The sequence below is a fragment of the Esox lucius genome, chromosome 21 (assembly GCF_011004845.1).
Source record: "Esox lucius isolate fEsoLuc1 chromosome 21, fEsoLuc1.pri, whole genome shotgun sequence".
Taxonomy (NCBI): domain Eukaryota; kingdom Metazoa; phylum Chordata; class Actinopteri; order Esociformes; family Esocidae; genus Esox; species Esox lucius.
The window spans coordinates 29,463,273-29,470,673 of record NC_047589.1 but is presented as its reverse complement, the minus strand read 5'-3'; the positions used below and the strand labels follow the sequence as shown (position 1 = coordinate 29,470,673).

The 7,401-nt window shown below is 40.6% G+C and overlaps 1 protein-coding gene across 1 annotated transcript in view; it reads right to left on the bottom strand.

Moving 5' to 3' along the window:
- eya1 (EYA transcriptional coactivator and phosphatase 1) overlaps positions 1-6,275 on the bottom strand; it is a 101,275-nt gene extending 95,000 nt beyond the window's left edge. Inside the window, exon 1 of the mRNA XM_020042004.3 lies at positions 6,117-6,275. The gene's annotated coding sequence lies outside the window, so the exon portion shown is untranslated. The remainder of the gene's footprint in view (positions 1-6,116) is intronic.
- Positions 6,276-7,401: the final 1,126 nt, after the last annotated feature.

Below are 7,401 nucleotides of genomic sequence, written 5' to 3'. Positions count from 1 at the left end.
AAACGACAAATTCTAGACGTCAATTATTTTTGTATTTTTTTAAACCTCACTATAGGTATATTATGTTACTGCAGGAACGTGATGATCACAAGAAACAGCATCTGAACATTGGTCGAGATCAAATAGTAGATCTCAAAAGACACAAGTAGATCTTTGGGTAAAAAGTTGTCTTTTATTTTTTTTACAGCTGATGCACGATGGAGGGCCCAGGTTAACAGTACTGCCCAAATCTATTGGAATACAGAGCAGTTTGGAAGGCACACCCTATTAGTGGAGAAGCATGTCACTTAAAAGTACTAAGGACTAGTACAAATTCAGACAAGAGCTTAGGTTTAAAACATAGGTCTTTAACCCTCTCCTGGGGAACCCTCAGCCATTCCATCTATTAGATGTATCCCAGAGTTAGCGCACCTGAATCAACTTTTTAACTAATTAACAAGCCCTTACCTGTTGAGTCAGGTGAGCTATTTCAGGGCAAAAACTAAACTGTGGAATGGCTGGGGGGTCCCCAGGAGAGGGTTGAAGACCTATGGTTTAAAACTACCTTTAAAAGAATACCTGAAGCACTGTACAGGACCATGCATGTCCAGGGACAAATGTTGCAGTGCGTTTAATAGTTTTATTCTTACTTGTGATCATGCAGTACACAAGCCATGTTTAAGCCCCTTTAATGAACAAAAATTCATTTTATCTTTTTATTCAGAGTTTATTTTGGCCTTACACTGCAAAATGTACATTAATAAAAGACCTTGCTTTTAGGTTAGGTTAACCATGTTGTTGCTGAACAACGTTTCACTCATTCCCTCATAAGCCATGATACATTCTCAATAGGTCTCACAGGACCTTGAGTTCATCAACCACATATTTAACTCAGCACAAACTCCACAGAAAAGATTTCCATAATGACAGTTACGGACCTTGCATAAATATATTATGAATTCCAATTCACATGAGATCACTCCTTGTAAAAATGAGCACTTCAAAAAGTTTAAGATTTATACAATAATTAATACGTGGGGCTATAAAAGTGTCACTAGTAATGTTCACCAATTGTGGACCTCTCCCATGTTTCACAGCTCACATGGAGTGACTGAGGGGGAATCAGGTCATAGAAGGTAGACCAGGTTACAGAGAGAAGACCAGGTCACAGAGACAGAACCAGGACACAGAGACAGGACCAGGTTACAGAGGCAGGATCACATAACAGAGCAAGGACCAGTACACAGAGACAGGACCAGGTCACAGAAACAGGACCAGGTCACAGAGACAGGACCAGGTCACAGAGACAGGACCAGGACACACAGAGACAGGACCAGGACACACAGAGACAGGACCAGGACACACAGAGACAGGACCAGGACACACAGAGACAGGACCAGGACACACAGAGACAGGACCAGGACACAAAGACAAGACCACATAACAGAAACAGGACCAGGTCATAGAGACAAGACCAGGTAACAGAGACAAGAAAATACCAATATACAGTAAGATACATAATGAAAACATAAACAATGGATTTTTTTTTTTTTTTTAAGTTTTAGTAATAGATATCCAACTGAAAGACTGAGGCTCACTCAAACAAAAGAAATGTCAATCAAAATGTGACTTTCCTGTTTAAATATATTCATTTTTTCTTATTTAAACATAATGGCTCTTGGAAAAATACACATCAGATACATTATGTGCTCATTTAGTAGCATTTTAATTATTTCTTTATTTAGGCAGAATACTCCAAAACACAGAGGGTATTGGTCATAATTGCATTCATCACATCAAGTTGCATCACATTGCTAATCACATAACAACAACAAACCAGGGAGACAAAATCAGACACATGGCCAAATGTGACACTGTCCAAATACGGCCGATACTTCAGTACCAAGTCGATACCAAAATTCTGAAAAACTGACAGTACTGGTTTTAGTACAGTACCGTAGGTTACCGTAGGTACCGGGGATCCAACACGTGAAACATGGCGGCAAGAGCAGCTGCAGCTCCTACTCGACTCGTCCAAAAGGATAACAGTAAGACTTGTGTATGGAAGTACTTTGTGTTCGAGGCGGATGATCAGGGAGGAATACATTTGAAAAAACCAGTATGCAAACAGTGCCTTCGAACTATCGAGACTAAATGAGGAAACACTTCCAACTTAGCGAAGCACCTGTAAGACAGATATCCGGATCCACTGTTGCTATTTTTATGTACAGCAACATAGTTTGAGTTGGACATTTTATACAGTTCCTCGACTTGTGTCAGGTGCTATTCTTACTTTAAGGTTTTATGCCAGGGCTGAGTGCTGAGTACTGGGATAAAACTCAGAAACTGGAGGAAACAACATATTGCCTTCAGCTATTGATGTAGACAGCTCCACAATCTAGTCACTAGTCTATTTGATGTTAAATTGCGTACATTTTTGTCTAGAATTACCACTTTTATTTTAACCCTATCGCAAAACGCAGTTCAAAACGTATCCAACATGATAACTTGTGATTCACAAACTTGTGATTCTACTGTCCATCATGGAAAATGAACCTGTGACATAATACTGCCAGCGCCACTGTTGACCATGGAAAATGAACCTGTGACATAATACTGCCAGCGCCACTGTCCACCATGGAAAATGAACCTGTGACATAATACTGCCAGCGCCACTGTCCACCATGGAAAACGAACCCATGACATAATACTGCCAGCGCCACTGTCCACCATGGAAAATGAACCCATGACATAATACTGCCAGCGCCACTGTCCACCATGGAAAATGAACCCGTGACATAATACTGCCAGTGCCACTGTCCACCATGGAAAATGAACCTGTGACATAACACTGCCAGCGCCACTGTCCACCATGGAAAATGAACCTGTGACATAATACTGCCAGCGCCACTGTCCACCATGGAAAATGAACCTGTGACATAACAATGCCAGCGCCACTGTTCACCATGGAAAATGAACCTGTGACATAACAATGCCAGCGCCACTGTTCACCATGGAAAATGAACCTGTGACCTAATACTGCCAGCGCCACTGTCCACCATGGAAAATGAACCTGTGACATAACAATGCCAGCGCCACTGTTCACCATGGAAAATGAACCTGTAACATTACAATGCCAGCGCCACTGTCCACCATGGAAAATGAACCTGTGACATAATACTGCCAGCGCCACTGTCCACCATGAAAAATGAATCTGTGACATAACAATGCCAGCGCCACTGTCCACCATGGAAAATGAATCTGTGACATAACAATGCCAGCGCCACTGTTCACCATGGAAAATGAACCTGTGACATAACACTGCCAGCGCCACTGTCCACCATGGAAAATGAACCTGTGACATAATACTGCCAGCGCCACTGTCCACCATGGAAAATGAACCTGTGACTTAACAATGCCAGCGCCACTGTCCACCATGGAAAATGAATCTGTGACATAACAATGCCAGCGCCACTGTTCACCATGGAAAATGAATCTGTGACTTAACAATGCCAGCGCCACTGTCCACCATGAAAAATGAATCTGTGACATAACAATGCCAGCGCCACTGTCCACCATGGAAAATGAATCTGTGACATAACAATGCCAGCGCCACTGTTCACCATGGAAAATGAACCTGTGACATAACACTGCCAGCGCCACTGTCCACCATGGAAAATGAACCTGTGACATAATACTGCCAGCGCCACTGTCCACCATGGAAAATGAACCTGTGACTTAACAATGCCAGCGCCACTGTCCACCATGGAAAATGAATCTGTGACATAACAATGCCAGCGCCACTGTTCACCATGGAAAATGAATCTGTGACTTAACAATGCCAGCGCCACTGTTCACCATGGAAAATTAACCTGTGACATAATACTGCCAGCGCCACTGTTCACCATGGAAAATGAATCTGTGACATAATACTGCCAGCGCCACTGTCCACCATGGAAAATGAACCTGTGACATAATACTGCCAGCGCCACTGTCCACCAGCTGAGCAGCATAGGAACCCTGACTACATCTTATGGCAGAGTCAAATGCACTCTGGCCGAAAGTATTGCACTATAAAGGCAATAGGGCGTCATTTGAGACGCAACCTAGATGAAGGAGTCAAGGTTAGCAGAGAGCGGAATAAGTCTAGACGTGGATTATAGGAGAACACATCTATTCCCACTACACCGCTAATCAGACAGACAGACTGGGAAAGAGAGAAAGAGAGAGAGATGGAGGGGGAGAGGGAGGAGAGAGCATATTCATCTTGAGCTCTACTCAACAATTCTAACAATGTAAAAAGAACACAGTGTTGTCAGGCCAGAGAGGGTTTTTAGTTCAACCAGCCCATAGGGCTCTGGTCAAAAGTAGTGCATTTAATGGGGAACAGTGTGCCATTTGGAAGCTTGAGTAAAGCCACTGATATAAGGACAGATGCTGTATTTTCCTCTGATTGGTTTCAGACAGGATTGGATGAAGGGATGCTGACCCTAGATTGAAGTAGATAGGCTACTTCAACCTGTGGCCCGTGCGTACAGTAAGCTGCTCTATGTTAAGGGCTCTATGTTACAACCATTAATAAATGAATAGCACATGAGTCTAAATATCAAGCAGCCTGAAACAGACTTTTAATCTCTCATTTATTTCTCACAGTGCGCCTAAATACCTTTGTGTGCGCGAAAAATATTTCAACCTACAGTCACACGAGCCCCTTGTAAGAAAACCATCAGACTGCAGCCTTGTGAGTTACATGATCAGGCACAGACTGGAATGGCGACCGGGTGGAATCACAACATGATCATTATGAACAGCCACAATGCAGACGTTTTGCTCCAACTCCAAAACCTTCCGGGTACAAAGACCACTTCTTCTAACCTTGAAGAGACCGGAGCGGTGTTACATTATTGCATTGACATAACCTACACTTTTGTCACGATCGCTCACATTAGCTATAAGTCATGAGGATAGGCCCTGGTTAGAGGAAAGCCAAGACAAAGTGTATCAGGGTGGAATGGGAAAAGCAGAGAACAGGGGGAGGAACTCAATCTGTCCAATGTCTCTCGGTCTAAGAGGCCGCTGGACACCATGTAGCAAACACAAGATAGCCCTGCGTCCCAACAGCACTCTGGTATCTATTTTAAGTGCACTAGTTTCGTCCACCACCGCTCACAACTCTGATCAAAAGTAGTGATTTATATAGGGAATAGGGTTCCGTTTGTGATTTACCCCTTGAAAGCTAGTCAAACAGTACTGTAATAGGGTGGTGGAGGAGAAAGTGTTTTATTTTTAACCTGCGATCCATCAAAGTCTAAAATGTGGTGCGTAGCGAAAAGGAAATAATTAGGTAGAAAAATGAAGGCATGCGGAGACTGGATGGATGAAAATAATAAATCGAGCCAAGTATACCATTTTCCTCAAAGTTAACCAATGGTTTAAGGGTTTTCGCTAGCTGACATATTTGGCTGTCAGATGCAGCTCTCTCTCTCTCCTGCTCCCTGTTCTTTCAGTGAATCGCTGCCCTTTCAGTGAATGCATGTATATGTCAATTTTAATGTTTTTATCTGATAGTTACAAGGCAGCTCCAGGTGAAGAAATTATTACACACAATACATAAAATATTTTGCAATTGAACCTCGCAAACGTACCATTCCTATCATATTACAAATGTCGAAAACATTCACTAGAATGTTAAGGAGCTGGTAAGTCAAGCGTACTGTAGCTGCACGCGGTTTACCACCTGCTTATACTGTAACGTCGCCGGCGATCGATTAATTTTGACTAGAGCAGGTGTTACATTAGGGGCGAAGACACCCTCCTATAACTACGGAGTATGATTTAAAAATAATAGAATATTACGTAGGTTTTACTGCAAAGGTATACGCAACTGCAGTTTCATTAGCCTTCGCGTTGTGATTTCACTGCATTTATCACATATGCTAATTACGTTTCACAAATTAATTGACACTGAATAGTGGCGTAATCGTCCCTGCCCAAAAGTATGAAAATCCTCCCTATGGACTTGTCAAATAGTGTGTAACAAGTCTCACATAGCAACAACTGTAGTTTGAATTCTCATAACTTTAGCTAATTGTCAGTCGATTCAATACTGGTGTGAGTGTCGTAGTGGGGCTACTCACTTTTTTCAGGTGGCTGGTTTGAATGTCAATAGCGCCTCCTCTCTTGGCAGACCGCGGTTTAAAAGTCAACAACAGCGAAAGATCAGTAAATAAATAAAGAAATGACTGTCAGGGGATGACATTTCATTTAAAATAAAATAAAAGCTACCGTTTTTTACGACTAAAGTCGAAAGATGTGGTAAACCTAAAATATAAGAACTGTTAAAATTGGCAGTTTGCGGCGCGAGGGGAACTCAGTCCAGGATGCTCGTGCACCGTGAGCTGATGGCTATCAAAAGTTTTCCTTAGAATAAATGATAGTAACTAGATGTGTTTGCAAAAGGCAAAGAACAACTCGGGATTTAATGTAGTAGTCTTATTATGTGTGCTTGCTAAAGCACGACTCTATATTTCTTGCATAGTGTATTATTTTGTGCTTGCTTTTAAGTACAACAATACATTTATTTTGATAGTCTTATTATTAGATTTATTTCACTTGCTCTTGAGCCTAAACTAACCATATATATATATGTGTGTGTGTGTGTGTGTGTGTGTGTATATATATATATATATATATATATATATATATATATATATATATATATATATTTATATGTTTATTATTATTATTATTTCCATATATGTTCAGACTGACCTGAGTTATATTGCTTTGTTTACGTTTGTAATTATAAGCTTTATGATTTGCATTACTTAGTGTTGGTTTCAATGAAAGCCACAGTAACGCAGAACTTTTTATTCAAAATAGTCATGATTTTCTATACATTTGTAAACTATACAATATTTAAATGAGTGTAATTGCCATCGAGTTAACTGACCCCTAAAAAAAACATTTAAGCTAGTTTTACAAGTTTGGGCAATCCCAATGTATTTCTTAAATGATTATCGACGATGACTACGTCATTCAGTCTGATTTGCATAATCATCATCATTTAAACCTAAAACTTCATCATTATTTAATCCTAAAATCTGTTTAACTGTTCAATTTACAGACAAAACCAAATTTGTTTGCATTGTAAATCCTAAACGTTTATTGGCTATTACTATATTACTTAAAAATGCTGTCCGCAATATCTGGCCACTGGTTGTTAAAGTGGCGCTGTCGAGCCAAAAGCTGTCCCCTGCAATGGTGTGTAACGTCATGTGCCCCATAGAAACCACTCTCAAAATTGATATTTAATGGCAAACTGAAGTATGATAGAGATTTTACTTAAAGATTATGCACATATAATACATATAATAATATAATGCATAATACACATCCAGACTAAAATGGGAGGTTAAAAAA